Source organism: Castor canadensis, chromosome 3, assembly GCF_047511655.1.
Source record: "Castor canadensis chromosome 3, mCasCan1.hap1v2, whole genome shotgun sequence".
In the NCBI taxonomy this organism is placed as follows: domain Eukaryota; kingdom Metazoa; phylum Chordata; class Mammalia; order Rodentia; family Castoridae; genus Castor; species Castor canadensis.
Window position 1 is genome coordinate 172,623,388 of NC_133388.1, and position 20,598 is coordinate 172,643,985.

The following is a 20,598-nucleotide window of genomic DNA, read 5'->3' on the forward strand; positions in this document are numbered from 1 at the left end:
AATACTTAAGTTATTTACATTTGATGTTGAACAGGGATAGTTGTTCACTATTTCTAGTAAGAAATATAATTCCAAACTTTGTATCATCTGTACTCCGTTAGATGAAACATTTTATCTTATATGACCTGCTTACCCATGTATCTGATTACTGTTTTATATGATCCCTTCAATGTCTAATCAGCATCTCAGACATATCTGAAACCTAAATTGAAAGATCAGAAATTGAGAAATAAGGAGAAGTTTTTTTTTTATTATTTATTCACATGTACATACATTATTTGGGTCATTTCTCCACCCTGTCCCCCTCCCCCACCCTTTCCCTCTCTCCCATTTTTCTTCCTTTTTCTTCTTTTGTTTCTGGCACCTGTGAAAGTGATTGCATTGGTTTGAAGATCCCAGTCTTGATGGCGGCTGTCCTTCCATGACTGTAGTAGTGGCCATGTGGTTTGACCCTGTGAAGCAGACTCCATTGCCATTACTGCAATATCTGCTGAGTACCACCCTCACCACAGAGATAGAATGGAGCCTGGCACTCTCACTAGCAGAGGAGTCCATATATTTTGTACTCTGGAAAACCCTTTCCTTTTTTGTCCTCTAGCTTTATGTCTTTTCTGTAGTAAATAACTTCAGGTTATTTCTTCTTCCCTTTTTGTTTTCATCTCTACACATTCCTGTATTAATTTCCTTCTGCTTTTCCAGTTTTATCCCCCAACATAAATTAAAGAAGGTGACTATTCACAGACAGAAAATGATTTTCTCATTGCTTTCCACAAGAGATGTTCAATGAACAAAATACAAGAAATTAAACTAATAGACATCAAATTATACTTACAGTTAACTGAGTACTACCTTAACCATAAAATCAAATCAGTTTACTTCATAAATTTTTCCTTATATAATATTTATTTTCATTAAAACTAATATTTTGACTATGTATTCTTAAGTTAATTCTGAACAATGTTTGCATATGTACTCACTGTATCCACTGAGCCACAAGACATAGCTTCTCACTATACTGCATTAAATATGATACTACCACTTATACAGGTCTGAGTTAATGTAAACTTAGCTAACAAGGGTGATCACACTTCCTTGATACAGAAAATTAGCCATGTTTCCAAATTAAAATATTTATGTATATAAAATGATTTTGGCAGCTTTTATGTCAGTTCAGCAGAACTATTTTAACTAATGAAATTACATAAAGTGCTACCAGTTAAGTTTCTTCTATCAGTGAATTTCTCAATTTTTGTCTCGATCTCTCATAACCTTTTGAATATACATGACTTCATTTTTATAATCCTTTTTTGAAAATGAAGAAAGCAAATGCCTAAGAAGAGAAGTTTCTTGTTGGAAGACATTATCATTAGTAAATGACAAAATTAGAAATTAAAGCCATGTTCTTTTTGCTCTTCTGTGAGGACTCTTAATTAGTTTTGCTAAATTGTTAATGAGAGGACCAGTTTAAGCAAATTATTCTGACAGTGGAAGTTAAATGAGACTGTTTAAAAACTAATACATGGATCTGAAAATTGGAAGATCACATTGTCCTGGGTAGCTTCATTGAGGTAACATATTAAATTTAATGATTACCATAAGAAATAGGAAAAAAGAAAATACAGAACACCCCTATTATCTACTATTTTAAGAAGCTTGCCTGTGAAAACATATGAACTATACTGTGACTGACATTCATCTTGATAAAGGGCAATCCTGATTAACAGGCTTATGGAAGAACATAAAGAAGTAAATTATAATGCCATAAGTAGTAAGGATAGCTATGGATGCCAAGATGTTTAAATTATCATCAGTAATGTTTAAGAAAAACTTTTTTCTGTGCTATGCACTGAGTTTATACCTTACACATTTGACCCACAAAACACTTGTGAAGATGGATCTTTTCATATTCCTACACTGTATGAAGTTTAGCAAGATTAAGTGATTTGCTATCTTAAGTAGAAGAATTAGAATTCAACAGATTTTCTGATTCCAAATTACATTTTCTGTCTACTATAGACTATTAGCATCACAATTTAGATATGATGAAGAAAAGAGTGGCATTTGGCATTTGATATTTGAAGAACAAAGTGTATTCTCATAAAAGGATATTAACACAAAAATAATTCTACTCAAAAACTTTTCCATGGCACACTGAAAATAGTTATATAAAGTAAAGTTTAAAAACAACACAAAATAGGCCAATTACATAGCTTGGAAAGTAAAATGGGAATAGTAGAAAATGAATAAAGCCTATCTCAATTTTCAAATAAATTATTTTCAGTGATAACATTGGTAAATGTGTGATCAGATTTTAGGAAGGATATCCATGATAATAGTAGAATTGACCTGAACCAGACAATTAATATTATCTAATTGCCCATGAAAACTTTACAATTAGAATAGAGAATAATGAAAAGTTGGTAGAGACATATTATCTCACTTCCATCTGCTTCTTGGATAAGAAACATAAGGTATATGCAAATTGGGAATACAGCCAACATCATCTCCAACATGTAGTTCCAAACAGTTGTCTCATCTTGCACAAACCATCTTTCTATATTCTTTGAAACTCTCAGGAAACAACTTGCTAGGAAATTGGGCGGTTTCTGATAGTATCCTAGAGGACACAATTTTATGGAAAGTGGAGTATAAGAGTAGGAAACTACATGTTTGTGGTACTCTGTGCTAAAATTAAAAAATATTTTTGTCCTATGCTATGATAAGAAAAGCATATCAATATTTGATAAAAAATTATATTAAATGTTAATTATATTTTTATATTTTGAATTAGGTTTCATTAACTTAATATGCAAAATATTAAAATATAATTAGCACATAGCGATTACTGATTTTAGGAATTTATAAGGTATAAAGATAGAGATCCTTCTAGTTTTCAGCATCTAAGGAAAACTATAGTAATTACATCAATGTCATATATGTTCAATGGTAAATATATAGACCAGAATCTTATTGCACATCTACTGTCACTATAAACTTTCAGCATTATATTGACACTATTTTATTTGGAAATTGAGGAAAACTTTGGCATTTCATGTTACAATTACTTCATAAAACATATGAAGATTAACTTTGATAACCGAAATGTGAAATTTTAACTATCTTTTCATGCAATCACATATCAGATAATACATATATATATTAGTCCAATAAGTCATCAAAAAAGGCCTATATTTTTATTTCAGATAAACTAAGAAAATGAAAATATTGCTTCATTAAACTAATAATCATCTCTAACCTAAATACTTGGCAAATATTGCATATTTACAACATATGAACATTAATTATCAGAGGTACAAAGATAATCTAGCTGCTCCTAACCAGAAAGATTTCACAGTGTATCCAGTCTATTCAAGATCAAAAAAATGAATATATTAAGTTTTTGAATATTTACATTATATACATTCTTGGTAATGGCAAATATTTTATTTTCAAACAAAATAGGAATTTATTGTGGCAGAAATTTGTTAGATATAGTTATACTCATCATGCACTTGATTGACATATAAACATCATTTATCATTCCTAAATCTTGTAAAAAATTAAAATATTCTGCTTTCTATTAAAACACACAATAACTTAAATATAATAGTGAACAAAATAAATAAAGTGTAACAAAATGAAAATTGGTGTGTATATATAGCAAATTTGAGTGCAATTAATGACGAAGTCATGCTCCTATGAACAGTAATTAAATAGTAGCTTCACAAACTTGCACAGTATCAGATAATAGAAAGCAATAAAGTCAATTAGAGTATATGAGAATATTAGTGGTATAATAAACTGAGTTTTTAATATGGCATGGGAGAAAACATAATGAAAAAGCATAGTAGGGCTGGGATGTAGCTCAGTGGTACAGCGCTTGCCTAGCATGCGTGAGGCCCTGGGTTCGATCCCAGCACCAAAAAAGACAAAAAAAAAAAAAAAAATGAAAAAGCATAGTTAGAATAACATCCTAAAATAAGAACCTATGGCTTTTATATGAAAGTGTTTCTTCACAATTTTATTCTGGGATCCTGCTAAGTCTCTCTCAAAGCATATCTTACAAACACTTAAACATTTTAACTAAAAGAAGTTTTTCTATAATAAAAAGACATCAATATAATAATGAGATTCACTTAACATTCATGAAAATTTCACGTATGAATTCTTGTCATTTTCAAAATTTTACTTTCGATATTAAGCAAAAAGTTAATTGAGAAGAAAAAACATATCAACATTAAGTCATTTATATAATCAAAAGTTGCTATTAAACTTTCAATCAAAAATATTTTTGAGCAGAGACAATCTGGTAGTGACCACCATCTAACACATTACTTCACCATTTTAATATTCTCTTATCATCTAGAAGAAAACCTCCAAAGAAGACGTGTTTGTCTTAATCAGACCTTGATAGGAAGTATGGATTAAGTAAAATGGAGGCCAATGGAGATTGGGGATTATGTTTGGTAAAATCCAAGGAAACAGTAGAATGAAAATTATAAATGTAGAATTCAAGTTTTTAATTATATAATAACTAATTAGGATATAGTTATCTCAAAACTTAGTCCTCGATTTGTTCTACTTTCTTAGTGATAATTTTAATTGAGAGTACTTTGTAATTTTTAACAAAAGTAGGATTAAAGGAAGCATTCTTCTCTTTTTTGACTACTTTTGCTTATATGAGACATATGTCTTGTACAGCTATTTATGTATTATACTGCCATAACCAAAACATAGAATAGGCTGCACTATCTTAGAAGTCAAACAATATGGCCAAGCAAATTGGTATCATAGGCAAAAAATGTAAAGATTAACTTTTGTCTGGCTCAGAAATTTACACAGAATATGATAATTTTTGCCAATAAATTCAAAGGTACGTTATGAGACTATTGAGCCCTTAATTGAAGGAAGACTGGTTGAAAAATTCAAAATGTTAGTAACCATGGAAAACCCTGCCTTCCCTTAGAATACATATTACAATATACTTGCCTTTACAAGTGTACTGCATTGCTAGACAAGTTATGAGCCTGAGACCTGATTTATTGTTGTTCATCCAATAAATACAGTATATATGGATAAGTATACATGTAACTAAAATTACTTTTGTCCTCATATATCCCTCTAGATGATATCCTATTTTATCTGCCTTTATATCTAAGTTCTTTTAACAATAGTTGATATTCAAAGTTTCTGTTTCTCTCCTCCTATTCTTTCCTGAGCCCATCTGGTTCAATTATCCTTTGCTCCTATAAAAGTTTCAAATGTCCTCTATGGTGCCAAATCCAAATCAACAGTATTCAACCCGCTTTGAACTCAAAATGTTTGACTTAAGCATCTGTTCTATTTACTCCTAACTCCTTCTGTTTTCTTTCTACTAGGGTGTTTTGCTCACATACTTTCCTCTTACTTCCTGGCCTTAGCCACAACATGACACAGACTTAAATAAATTTGAATCATCGTATCCGCTGTGCACAGTGAACCAGTCTTTCCACTCAGGAGATTCCTGACAATCTCCTGCCTCTGTTACAGAATGCAACATTATTCCTAAAAGCTTACTTGCAATAGCAAACATAAAAACAATATAAATGTCTGAGTACTAGAGAATAGGTTCATTATATTTATTATTGAGATGTGCTGTATACATGAATAAATATAAGTGAACTATAATAATATGTCATAACTGGATGACTCCTAGAAACATAATATTGAATCACTAAAGAAAGTCCAAAAGATTAATAGTATGATATATATTTTATAAATCTTAAATATTAGCAATATTAAACATTATGTTGCTGACAAATACATTCATATATGATTAAAATATATTTTGGGAGCTAAGGAAGGAACAATGGACACACGTGGGAATGCTGTTACCATGGCACCATGATTTGTATAACTATCTCCAAAGGTCCATATGTTAAAGGCTTGGGCCACAGGATGGCATTATTGCAAGATGGTGGGACATTTAGGAATTGGGGGCTATGGGAAACCCTTAGGTCGTTAGGGTTGGCCCTCAAGGCAGACTGTGGGACCCCACCCAGTCCTCTCTCTCTCTCTCTTTGCTTTCTGGATAATGTAGTGAGCACTTTGCTCCACTCTCTGCCCCTTTCCGCACCCTCCCCCCACCTTTGCCATTTGACACACCTTCTAAAGCACTGGTTCCACCTGATCTTGAATTGTAACCTCCAAAACTGTGAGCCCAAAGAAACCTACTCCCTCTCCCCCATTCTTCTCCCCTCCCTCCTCCTCCCTCTCCCTCATCCTCACCCATTCTCTCAACCCCTCCTTCTCCCCCCCTCTCTCAAGCAGTTTTTAAAACTATTTTTATTAAGATACATAAATGCTACAATGAGGTTTCATGTGACAATTCCATAGATTAATGTAGTATGCTTTGAAAAAATTAACCTCTTTAACTCCCCTCTCTTCTCCTTATGAAGTACTTTGATCCCCCAGTAGTCTCTCTTTTCCTCCCACCTCCTGTTGCTGATCCCATTATCTCATTATCATCATCATTAATTTCATTACTTTTAATGGCTAATACTCTATGGTGCATATATTCCACATTTTATTTATCCATTCAATTGCTGAGAATATGTGCTAATTCCCTAACTTGGTTATTGTGAACAGTGCTGCTATAAATATGGTGTGCAGGTATATGTCTTGAGTGTTGATGTACACTCCTTCAGAAAAATGTCCAAGAGTTATTTGGGAAGGTCATAAAATAGAAGTCTATTTGCAGTTTTTGATGAACCTCCATACTGATATCCACAATGGTTGCACTAATTTACATTCCCACCAACAAGGTATGTGGATTATTTTCTCCTTCATCTCAACATTTATTATTGTATGTTATAAGTTAATTATTTCAAGTATTTTCTTATGGTTATGGATATGTGACTAATATAGGTGGGATGAAGTTGGAAGGAAGGGGGAAGAAAGTCACACGAGTGAAATAAGGATGGAAAAATATATTGCAAGTTTCATTGCTTCTAGTAGACTTGTTGAGACCCACTTATACTAGTGTCTTATGTGTATTATGTAGTCATATTATGCCTAAAATATATTTTATAGAGAGTATAACAGCATTTGGAAAATTCATGTGCAAAGTTTATACATTGTGTAGGTTAGTTAACTAATATGATATTGGCATACCAACAGATATAGTAAGGCAGTTAGTTATTTTACATACTATTTTTTCTTCCGATTATATTCTAATGATTACATTTCAACAAGAAATAATTTGGCTTTTGCAATTCTAAAATGTTATCTTAAAATGAGTAAGATTGCTATAATTGGCTCACACAGGTTTTTTTCGATTCATACAAATATATCAGTAGTTACAGTGTCAAGGGTATATGTCTGTGTGTGTGTGTGTGTGTGTGTGTGTGTGTGTATGTACTTAAATATATGTATGTCTTTGGTGGAACTGGGGTTTAAACTCAGCACTTTGCATGTGAGGCACTCTAGCTATTAGACTGGACTCAAACCACAATCCTCCTGATCTCAGCTATTCAAGTAGCTAGGATTTCAGGTGTGAGTCACCAATACATAGCAAATGCTATATATTTATGCTTCTATTCACAAAGGAAAGTGGCATATAAGATGATTCTAAAATTTTATTTTCATGTTTCAAAGTCCACAAAAAAGGCCAGATATGTTGGCACACACCTGTAATAGGAGCAACTTGGGAGACAGAGATTGGGGGAATTGCAATTCAATGCCAACCCAGACAAATAGACAGGGAGGCTACATCTCAACCAACAAGCTCGGTATGTTAGTGCATGTCTAATCAGAGCTACGTAGAAGGAATAAATGCAAGGATATGATTATCTGCTTCGGGCTACAGGCAAACATGCAATACCTTATGTGAAAAAATAAAGTTTAAAAGGATTCTGGGTATGGTTCAAATGGTTAAAATGCCTGTCTAGCAAGCACAAGACTTTGAGCTAAAAATTCCAGTAGTGCCCCAAATTAATACTTTCAAAAGCAAATTTTAAAATAAATATATAATTAAAATGCACTGATTTTAATATAGGTTGAGGATAGCAATGTTTTTACAAGGTTTCCTGTTGTTTTTTAAAGCCTTTATATTTAGTGTGTCTATCTATATAATTGTATATGTGTGTAAAAAAATCTTATGATTGTTTATATTTTCCAAGTGTGTGTATTTAAATACACACGAATACACAATATTCATCCAAATTAGTATTATAACCCTTTGTAAAATCAATACAAATTAAGAAGCTTTAAGAAAGCTTTTTAAAAAATTCATATTGAGTTGAGGTTTTCTATACATATAATTTAAAAATACAATTAGAATGCATTCAGTATTTCTGAAGGCAAACTGGGTGACTGCCATGAATTAATCTATTATATGTGCCTTTACACTGATAAACATAATTATTAACATATGAGCTCAATGTCATCAAGACATCTTGATATCCTAATATGATGAAATGTGAACTATGAAAGAATACTTCCCTTAGTTATGATTACTTTTATGAAACAATAATCCTTTGGATGCATTATATTTTAATAAATCAGTGAGTTGTATGTTTTGTAAGTGGATCTAGATATAAATGTGGTTCCTTTGCTTATATCCTTTAATATATGTGCTTTTTAAAATTTAGATTTAGTAAATGACTACATAAAATTAGCAACCAATAAAAGATATCTGATCCTATAGCTACCTAGTTTCAAGTAAGTCTTTTGGACTGAGGCTGTAGTTCAGTAGGAGAATATTTGTCTAGCAGGCTGGAAGCCCTGAGTTCATTGCCCACCAACACAAAACACAATAAAAATTAAACTTTCTAATCTGTCACTTCAAATATGATATAATTGAAAAATGTAAGCAAATACAATGAATGAGCTGTGCAGTAACCTGTAGATGTTAAAACTTAATTCTCTTATCCTATTTTGTTATCTTTGAAATATTATGAATATTTCTAACATTTAATTTTATTATGTTTCATAGACATATGGAAAAGATGTTATGAGAATTGAATGTGAGTTCCCTGACAGGTGTGCGTATTCAAAATGTTGTTTTAAAAAGCTACAGTGTATCTATTTCTTCTCTTAGAATGTCATATGTTAACAAAATTAAGATAATTTACAAAGATTAGTTTGGGATGCATAATCTAAAGTTTTGTTTAGGAGCTTGGATTGCTAATACGAAATTTTCTTTGACCAAAATCACAATTAAGAGAACATCAAGTTGCTCTCTGTGACATAATCAAATAGGAATTTTGACTATGTAATTCTGCAGAAGAGAAAACAAATACTGATGAAGTATAAATGACTTTCAGAATGACCATCACTAGTGAATTGTATCACCATACGTAGTTTGCTTTCAGGGTTATCAGAGCTGTTTCACTGAGAGCAGACTAGCAGAAACAAACCTTTTCACAGATTTCCTAATACAGATTAAATAATTATAATCTATGGAATAAAATGTTCAAACTTATTATCATTTTGTTGTAAGTTTTAACCCATTTTAGTGATTTAATTTAGCCAATTTTTCACTAAAAACCACCTCAATTCTTTTTGGCAACATGCCTAATAACAACAAATAGTTGTGTATACTCTTGAATCTTTGCCTTCCTCAGAATTCAAAGAGCCTTTTATCATCACAAAAAGTTTTAGAAATCCTGGCTGTCCTTGGGATCTATGCAGTCATTAATCTGAATGCCCCAAAGTGAGGAATGATAGATAAAGGGAAGTGTCACTAACTGCCTAAGGTGCATCAAAATTTTAATTGACTTTTTTTCTAATTCACTTGCATGCCTAATGGCAATTCAGTGTCTTTTGTAAATTACATTTTTGAGAAAGGAGATTGTAACCACAATACAACATCTTTTAAAAGCTTTTCCATAGGAAAACCTATTTCTACACTCATCGTTTGTGCTTCTGGGTTTATGTTTTCCTATAGGGCTATTTACCAAAGTCATAGTTGTACCAATAGGAAACAATTACTTTTCTGGTTGGTGTGGTTCTCATTAATATTATAGATATGTAAGAAAAGACTGCTATTTCTTTGGTTTTTTTGAGTAAGTAGTGGTTAATATCACATAATTAATTTTGGCACAGTCACCTACACATACAAATCATCTATGCCATTACCACAGGCAGTAGAACATATGCATTTCCCAGATATTTTATTGTGTAAGAAAGATAATCAGGATAAGATGATTGGTTCCAGCTCTGAAGGGAGAAACCTTCAGAGCCAGCAAATTGGATTGAGTTGTATCACTCTCAGTCTAACCTTTGTAATAGCCTAGATGCAGGGACATGAGACAAAATACCATCAAGAAGAGTTAAGTCTATATTATCCTAAAGTATTTGACAAGATAAAGGAGGACCATATATTCTCATTTGATTTTATGCAGTCTTCTGTGGACATCATCAACTTAAATAAAATCTAGTCTGTCTGCTAAAAAAAAAGAGGAAGAAGACTTAAGTCACTGAAGTGCACTGTCATAAAATCATCCTATGGTGATTTGCTTCTATGATCTAATAAGTCACTTTGAAATTTTCTAATAATTATCATGGGGAAGACATTTCCTACCTCATCATTCCTACAAGAAAGGAGACAGTTGATTGGGTGACATTGAAAGGAACAAAAAGTAGGATGCAGGAAAAATTTAATCATGACTCTAAAAAAGTTGATGGGAAATTCAAGCAGCAAAGAAGAAAAGAAATCAGACAAGATTAATCATGTGAGAAAAGAACTAAAATAGTCACTCAGGAACATTTATGGAACATAGGCAGCATTTTCTGAAGGAGGAAAGGCCTACCAATTGCACACATGGGCATTCAAGCTACAGAGTGTTCTGCATTCATTTTAATTGTTACTGTCTGCTTATGTCCCTTAGGCTTGTAAATTCTATGCTTATGTCAAGAACCCAGCAAGTTCACATAGTAAATAAGAAAATGTGACAAAATGCATTACAGCTTTTTTATCTCTCATTGAATAAAGGAAAATTTACTGAGTAAATAAATGATATTCCATACAAAGATAAAGTTCAGAGATTTTAACTACAATAATGAAGAATATTCTATGACTATGGTGAAGAAGTTATAAATATATTATGGATAGTTACAAAGGAAAAAAAGTGGGGGAAGAGTAGCTTTATCATAGAAATATGGAGAAAAAATAGTTTTAACTAGGAAAACTTAGTTGATCAAGTATTCATTTTTAAAAGTGTACTTGAAACCTTCTTAATTGTAATTGTGCCCAGAGGCAGCCAGCTGGGACACCTAATGTATTGAGTTGTCATTTCAAGGATCTCTTAAAATATATGCATGTTAATTCTTCTTCACTTTAATACCCAAACTAACAAAATGAACCTAGACTCCTTCACACCTGAAAAATCATGGAACTAATTATAGAAAATATACTCTAAACTAGAAAAAGATGAAGGAGAATATTTTTCCATCAGACTACTTAGAAAGCACTCACAAAATAAAATGCTAATAAATTGGACTTGGTTAAAATTTAAAACTTTGGTTCATCAAAAAACAGTGTAAAGAGGTAGAAAAGCAATATATAGATTGGAAGGAAACAAAATTATAATGCATATACTTATCAGGAAACTACATAAGGTATGTTCATAAATGACCAAGAAGTACATATTCAATACAGTAGTCATCAGAAACTGTCCCAGGAATTGTGGGAGAGGAGATGAAGGAGAGCAGTGGAGAGGAGGATTCAAGTGTGATGTACTTGATACATTGTAAGAACCCACCCAGCACAACAATAAAAAGAAAAAGAAAAAAGGGAAAGTGCAAAAAAAAAAAAAAAAAAACCTACAACAAAGGCCAATAACTTCAAATTTTGGAAAATAAAAAATACAATCAGAATCCTCATACAATGATGAAATATAAAATGGGAAACAGATTTAGTTATCTGTTTGGCATTTTTTTTTCTAAAATTAAATATATTCCTACCCAATGACCAAACAAATCTACTCCTAGGCATTTTTCCAAGTCAAATGATGATGCATCCACAAAAGATTTATTCATAAATGTCCTTGCTTTACTCAGAATAGCCCCAAATTTCAAACAAGCCAAATGTTCATTAACAGGAAAATAAATACTTCATGAAATTTAATGTTGCTCCGTAACAAAAAGGAACAAGCTGTTGACACACATGATAACACATAATAGTGACAATGACTCTCAAAAACTTTATGCCAATGAAATAGAACAGACAAAAAGAGTCCACATTATAGCATTCTATTTATATGGTTGTTCATAAAGAACGAAGGTAGTCCAAGGCAAGGAAGTTGGTACAGGTGTTACTTGGGGAGGTGTAGAGATGAACTGGAAAGGAATATGACAAAACTTCCTGAGATGATAAAAATATTCATTAATAATAAGTAACGTATGGGGTAGATGAGTTCATACACACTTTGTCAAAATTCAATCAAGACCTGAATATTCAGTTGTGTACTACAATTTTAAGTTTCCACTTTAATAATGGATTTATTAATTTAGTTCAATATGAATTCAATATTTGTATTTTTAGTCCACATAGAAAGGAAGATGTGTATGAATAAGCACGTGTACCCAAGGTTTCCCACTTTTGATGCATAGCCATTATTTGGACCACAAAATAAATGATTATTCAGAAAATAAAATAAATTTGACACTCATATATTTATTTACATGTCTTATTTTTCAAATTTAAAAGTAATTTTGATCCTCAGACTTCTTTCTTCATTATTACTTAATAAACTTAGATTTCACATTTAAAAAGTAAGACAAAAAAGTTTTGTGAAACAGTTTTGAATTCTTTGAAGATCTAAGCTATTAGGAAGAGAGTGTCGATGCTCATTTTTGTGTGGTATTTGTCTTTTCCAATTTGACATTTGAAGTGTATCATTAAATGAAATATATTTGAAAATAATCTTGCAATTACGAATACATGGATGTGAACTAGAATACTATTTTCCAATAGTTGTCTGCATCCATTATCAACTACTACTCTACCTTTAAAGACATTTGATGTGGCTGCTTAAAGTAAAACAGTAAGGACAAGAAACAAGATGGAAAAAATAATTTGTGACCAATTTGGAGAAAAGCCCGTTTTTACTATTTTATTTATATGAAATGCTAGAAGATATTTGAAAATAATGTCTACATTTTAAACATTTTTTGATATCTTATGCAATTACCCTTCAGAAAACATGCCCAAACTAGTATTCCTAATTCTTATTCAGGAAAATATCCACAGAGCTTTACCAACACACAATGTTTATAGTGTTTCCAATTTTTTGGACAATTTTCTGTTTGGAAAATATTATAACAATACTTCCTTTTCCCTTTTTTTGAGAGTGATATTTACTATTTTGTTATTGAATATTAGCATTTTAGCATTTTTCTTTTCTGCACATTTCTTTTTATGCGATCGCAATTTTCATATTAACATCCAAGATTTATTTGTATTAAGCATTTATGTTTTATGCATTTTGCAGTTAATTTCCTCTTGATAATTATTTAACTATTATTTTATTTGATGTACATTTTGACATTAGAAAACACTTTTTCATAGAATCACATGATCTCGCTTTTCACTTTTTTTCATGTTTGATAGTCTTTCAGGTTTCCCTTAATACTTTTGCAGTTTAATCTTTTCTTATTTGTCTAATTTGTGCCATATACCCTTAATTATTCTTTAAATATTGTTTTCTATAACACATTTACTTTGTAGTTTAAATGCTACACTCTTGTATTTAAATATTTTCCTGGGTATTGAGGGGGTGGGGGAAGAGGGAGGGGGCAGAGTGGGGGATAAGGAGATGGTGGGGGCAGGGGGGAGGAATGACTCAAGCCTTGTATGCACATATGAATAATAAAACATTAAAAAAATACAAAGGTAAAATAAATAAATAAATAAATATTTTCCTGCTTATTTTAATATGATAATTTGTTGAACGATTGTATAATTTTGTTTCAAGTGATCTAAAATGGAATTTTTTTCTAATTTCAAATATTGAGATCTTTACTAAGTTACAATTTTATTCATGGACTTGGTGTGATTTTTGCTTTCAAACTTTATAAATCTTGGCACTAAATTTTAACTTTTCTATTAGAGATTATGATATTTATGTGGTTTATTTTTAACCATTGCACTATTTATAATAAAGTATAGTTTTTGAGCCTTACAAATGATGGTTAATGAGCCATTGACACTCATCAACACTCTAAATTTAAATTTCTAGTAAGTTAATGTATTTTTATTTTAATATTTAGAACTCATATTTCTGTGACTATCATTTCAGGATTGATCAGTTATTCCATTTAGTTAAATAGTAAAAATGCACTTGCTTTGCTTCAGATTTTAGTGAAAAGAGGTTATAATTATGTGGACCTCAACACCAAATAAATGAAGTGACCATCATAATCCTTATTAAAATAATAACTAAAATTGGCCATAAAGTTAACACACACATATGTGTTATTTATTTTGAGAAATTAAGAGATATTCTTCATCATAGTTTAAATTTTTGCCTCTTTTTTTATTATAGGAATATTACCAAGAATGTATAGTCAAAATTTTCAAGTGTTATTTTAGGGACCTACCAAGCTAATTAAGTTTCTATTCATTGAATTACTGAAGCAGTAAATATTATTATCTTTTATTATTAAACTAATGCTATATTCTTTATTTGGGGAGGGTCCTGTTTTGTTATCCACCTGGTCTCAAACTCCTGGGGTCAATTTATTCTCCTTCTTCAGCCTTCTGTGTGGCAGAGACTACAGTCAAATACCACCATGCCCACTTCAATTGTACTTTCTTATCATGCTGAAAGATTATTCACTTTTTGAATATTATTTGTTTGCTGATGCCTGCAACTTTCACAAAGCTGATAGTAGCTGATTACAACTTTGATACATTTGTATGTCACCAGGGATCAGCATAATTTGACATTAATGTTTTCCCGTGTCACAAAGATTTCAAGAACTCACACCAATACATTTATGAGAAATTATAGTATGTTAACTATTTCAATTTCCTTAATTCTTTTTGTATTTGTAGGCATTTTTCCTTTAGATATGAATAATTTTAACTTTCACATAAAACATTTTCTTAAAATATGAAGGCATACAATTGTATATTATGAGATTAAATATTTTATAACTTGATATGAAATATTGAGTTGCCCAATATCAACTGATCTCACAAAATGCACTGTGTCAAAAAATAACAACTTTTCGCTAGAGTTGACAGAATCCATTCTTTACAAAGTAGCTTGAAAGTGATATTTTGAGATTGTAAGACATAACAGTGTCAAGAACTGTGAGTACTAGAAAAATGTGCCCACACTGGTGGGAGAAATTGTAAAAGGACCCCTCTTGTGAATTTATTATAAAAGAATCCTTCTTGCCTAGACTCATACAGTACTCTAGGCATAAACCTGGCCAAACTAACACAGGCTGGAATGCCTGACCCAGCCCTGGCAATTTAGCACTGTGCTGGTCAACTCTGTTGGTAGTGGCCCAAGTAATGTTACATCTCAGCTCAAATACATTGATAACTTCCTAACATACTCCTAAAAATTGGGTCTTCACAGAAGTCTTTTAGGCCTTGCATGATATTGCACTATTCTGCCATTTGTCTGCCTTCTTGCTTCCTCATTCTCATATGCATGTTACAGAATTAGGACCTCTGTACTAGTTGTTCCTTTCACTTAAAAATCTCTCATTTCGATCACGTCTTCCCATATTTTACTGGCTCTACATCAGCCTGTCCCTGGTGACAAGCTGACATAGCAATATGCCACATTTTTAATTTCTTAAATAGCAAACTCTCTCCCCATCAACCACCTTTCTATTTCACAATATAGCAGGTGCTTTTCCAATATTATTCTCTGCCTCTGCCAATAAGATTTTTTGTGTGTTTACATTTACAGTTTTTCACTTTTAATATTTTTAATTTATAAACATTTTCACAATTCAATAAACTAAAGTATACTTTGCAGTCATTACTCCACTAGGGCAATGAACATGTGAACAATTTCCTCTTGGTCAATTACAATTTTAGAAATGATTTATTTACAGAATTAGCATTTTTAAAAGTTAACTTTGATTAAGTTTAAACAGAAAAACTAAATCTCTGAATAAGAATATTAGGCTGCTATGATATATATCACTTGTAGACTAGGTCTCAGACCTCTAGATGACACTTTGTACAATTTATAATGAAGACAAAATACTCTTTTTTCAGAGTACTTCTCACTAAGAGGTGCTAACATGAGCATCTTCTGGTCAGTGATATGGCAGAAGGATTCTTCTAAGGATTTTGAGGAACCTTTTAATTTCCTGATCAAGTTCATATTAAGGGAGTTATTGTTGTATGAGAGAAACAAATTGATCTTTGCTTAGCCAATTTGTCAGCTAGGCTTTCTGTTACAGTCAAATATCCTACATGATCTGTGATATCCAAATAGGAGACAACAGACTACAGTAACATATCATGAGGGGCACCAAATAAAAGCCTCTCTACTCTACTCTTTATGAAAGTAACTATACTGCTGCCTTGTTTTGAATATTAATTTTATCACTGGAATTTTCCATTTGATACTTTCTTTTATTTTATCCTTTTTACATTTACTTACATGTGTATGCATTGTTTGTGCCACCTCCCACCTCCCCTGCTTTCTGGGCAGAACCTGTTCTGCCCTCTTGTTCTCTGATTTTATTGAAGAGAAAGTATAGTAGATAATAAGAAAGACATAACATTTTTGCTTGTTTGAGTTAAAGATAGCTATACAGAGAGATTCCTAGTATTGCTTCCATGTACTTGTGTATTACAACCCACAGTGGTTCATCTCTGCCAAACCTCTTCATTACTTCCTGACCACCTTCCTATAGTGAACTCCAGTTTAAAATTACTATATTAGCTCATATAAATATAACCATTCTCTTCTACAAAAAAAAGAGATTTGAAATAAATATTTATGAAATTTTAAATGGATTTATGTTGCATATGCAAAATTCAGACAAAATAATAAAAAGTAAACATAAAATATCTCAATTCATGGCTTTCTGAAATAAAGGTACAGGAAGACACTCCTGTACAAAGTACATATAACTGTTTTTTAAATTCTGCTTTTAGTTGGGTAGTTAACCGTAAGTAAGAGTAAGAAACAACTGATAAACTGGGGAATACTTCCATCACATAGATAAAAGATACTTACATATTTAACTATGAATTTTATCAAACATCAAGAAGAGGAAGATACAGGGAAAATTGCTAGATTCACAGAAGAAATTAAGAGTGCTTATCAAACATGGGAAGTAGTTAGATATCTATAATATTCAGATTAATGCCAATATGAAATAAAATACAGGAAAATAAAATATACTATTTCCTACTGGTAGTAACATTTATTGAAATAAGATCTTGGAAACAGATTAATAATTCGAACAGAATAGCCATCATCAAAAACACCACCAACAACATGTGTTGGTGAGGATGTGGGAAAAAAGGAACTCTCATACACTGCTGGCAGGAATGGAAGCTGGTGCAACCACTCTGGAAAAAAAATCTAAACATAGATTAATCTAACCTGAGACACAGGTTACTCCAAAGGCACCTGCACACCTATGTTTATTGCAGCACTATTCACAATAGCCAAGTTATGGAAACAACCAAGATGCCCCACTACTGATGAATGGATCAAGAAAATGTATTTATAAATAATGGGATTTTACTCAGCTATGAAGAAGAATGAAATCTTATCGTTTGCAAGTAAATTGATGGAACTGGAGAACATCATTTTGAGCGAGGTTAACCAGATTCAGAAGACCAAAAGTCGTATGTTCTCCCTCATATGCAGTCTTTAGATCTAAGGCAAATACAGCAGTGTTGTTGGATTTGGGTCACATGACAAGGGGAGAACACATGCAGGAGGTATAGCGATAGGTAAGAAACCCAAAACATGAAAGCATTTCATATCCCCACTCCAGAGGAACCAATGCAGAAACCTTAACACAACAGAGGTCAACATGAGAAGGGGATCAAGAACAAGTGTAAAGATCAGTTAGAGATGAATCAACCTGGGTGGTAACACATTTGTACATGGAAGCAATGCTAGGAATCTCTCTGTTTAGCTGTCCTTATCTCAACTAGCAAAAACTCTATGTCTTTCTTATTATTGTTTATTTCTACTCCTCAACAGAACTGGAGAAAAGCACAGAACAGGTTCTGCCTGGAAGCAAGAGGAAAGAGGGGGGGGGCTGGGGACAGGGGGGAGAAATGACCCAAACAATGTATTCACATGTGAATTAAAAAATAATAATTAAAAAAATAATATGAGCAATATTATTTGCTTTTGATCTAACCATTCTTTTTTTTGTTTTTTAGATTTGAGAGCTGTTTATCACTTACAAAGTAACACAAGATATTCCAGTTCAAATTGACAGGCAGAACATAAGCTAGATCTAAAGTGCTGCATTTAAAAACAAAACACAAATTCAATTCATTTGGTGCAATTAAAATAAATGTTCCAACTTGAAGACTTGACACTAAAAAAGAATGAAAAACACATATAGGATTATCATTCCACTTGATCTTTTTATTCTAAGAATGCTATCATTTTCAGATAATGACAGCTAGCTAGCTGGTCACATTCATGCTTAAGACATGTGTCCACACTTGATCAGAGGCCTCAGAGATTGCTATGCCCATTGATTATCCTAAATCTTTTTAGGTTAAAGATGAACGTTTCACCAGTACCACCTTTAAGTCACATCTCCTTTATTTTACTGCTTAAGAACTGCATAGGCTAGTTTTAAATATTTTAAACACCTGTAATAAACTACAGAATTTGCTAAGAGTAGAGGTACTCTGGTTAATAATCAAAATGATGTAGTCAGAGGAAATGCAAGCATTATTAAATATGAATGTAATCCTTACCAACACAAAATTGAATCATTTTTCTCAGTAAAAAAGGCTAGTCCAATAAAGGTCTCCTTCTATAAAGATTTATCATTTCCAACTCACAGTGAAAGGAATTAAGAATAATTTACTAAGTTTTTTTATACTATGTGCCTGTCTTAAAGATACCTTACTACAAACTGGTATCTGACACAACAGAATGACATTTGTAGAATGTAATATTGGAGTGACAGTACTGAGGCTGATAGTTACAGACCATTAAACTCTTTGTGTACTAAATGGTTACACCTTAATTATGTATATAGAACATTGTTCCAATAACAAAAATAGAGAAAAACATCTAGAAATTTATCTCATTCAATGTTCAGAGATAAAAAGGCTGATATTCTCTCCATTATTTTCTGTAGGCAAGTCCTTGTTCATACTGAAATCTGAATGGCAATTAAATTCTGGTATGTTTTCCAAGTTACTGGATAAAGAGGATGCTGAAGGCTATCACGATACAGCATACTACATCATAAGGACTCTTTCGTTCACCAATTCTGGTGCACTTCCAAAATATTCCAAAAAGTCCAGTTTTATTTTTGTCCAGGATGCTGGGCACCAAGGATCAGATATAAGCACATGTACATATAAGCAACAAGATTACAGTCAACAGACTCTGAAAATTGAAAATGGCAGACATAGTGAGGCTAGTGATGCCCCAGCCACATCACACTTCTAACCATTCTTTTCTAATAGACAAATCTAACATAGATAATGTAAGTTCATGAAGTTGCTGATGTCTGAATTAATTATGAGAGGAAGAACACAAAAATGTCTTAGAATGAGTTCATGATTATGAGTAAATATCAAGACAGTTGATACTTACAAACTTCTAGTCACATGTGAAATAAGTATTTTATAATGTAAAATAACACATAAAATAACACATGTAAGAGGATTTTAACTATTCAAATATACGTCTCTAACTCCATATTATAGGTTTTTTACTTTTTGGTGCAACTTTCTCATTAGAATATAATATTAACATAAACAAAATAAACAAAACTCCCAATAACTTTTATGCATACAATACACAAAAGTTATTTCAAAAGTCATTTGTTCAAACCTAAAATTATAACTATAAATCTTACTGTGCCTTATTAAAAGCATCACATTCAACTGTCAATATCAATCTTTATTTAATAAAAGTCAAAACTTCTAGATAAACAGTCAGGATCATCAATAATTAGACTTTAAGAGAATTATTTTCTAATGTGCATCTATGGTTGTTAATCCAAATGTGTCTCTGTATTTACATGCAAGCCTCACAAGCTATCTTTTCTCTATTATTGAATGGAAATTATAACAAGCTAGATATCTTAAAAAAAATCTTTAGAACTCATGGAAAGTTATGAAATATGTGTATCAATTTCTGGAAAAAAGAAAATAGCAGACAGATCGTAAAGTCATGCATTAAGTGAGAATGTGATCCAACAACAGAAAAAAAGAAGCAAAAAATAGTGAGTCAAAGGAACAGATGCAAACATGGATCAAGCTCTGCCAACAGCACTTTCAACTTCTAATCAAACAGCAGATTTTGTATATAAATACAGTCTGGAAGGGGCTAAAGTTGCACATTGGTTCTTTTTATAATCTTTAACTAAAATCATCTGTAATGTTAGCAGCATTATTTCTTTAAGCAAAAAATA

The 20,598-nt window shown here is 31.8% G+C and overlaps 1 protein-coding gene and 1 pseudogene across 5 annotated transcripts in view; both read right to left on the minus strand.

Annotated features, from left to right (window-relative positions):
• Positions 1-20,598, minus strand: part of Csmd3 (CUB and Sushi multiple domains 3) — a 1,205,819-nt gene that overhangs the window by 1,037,418 nt on the left and 147,803 nt on the right. The gene's annotated exons all lie outside the window — the stretch shown is intronic.
• On the minus strand, positions 18,356-19,619 carry LOC141421364 (protein kish-A pseudogene; annotated as a pseudogene).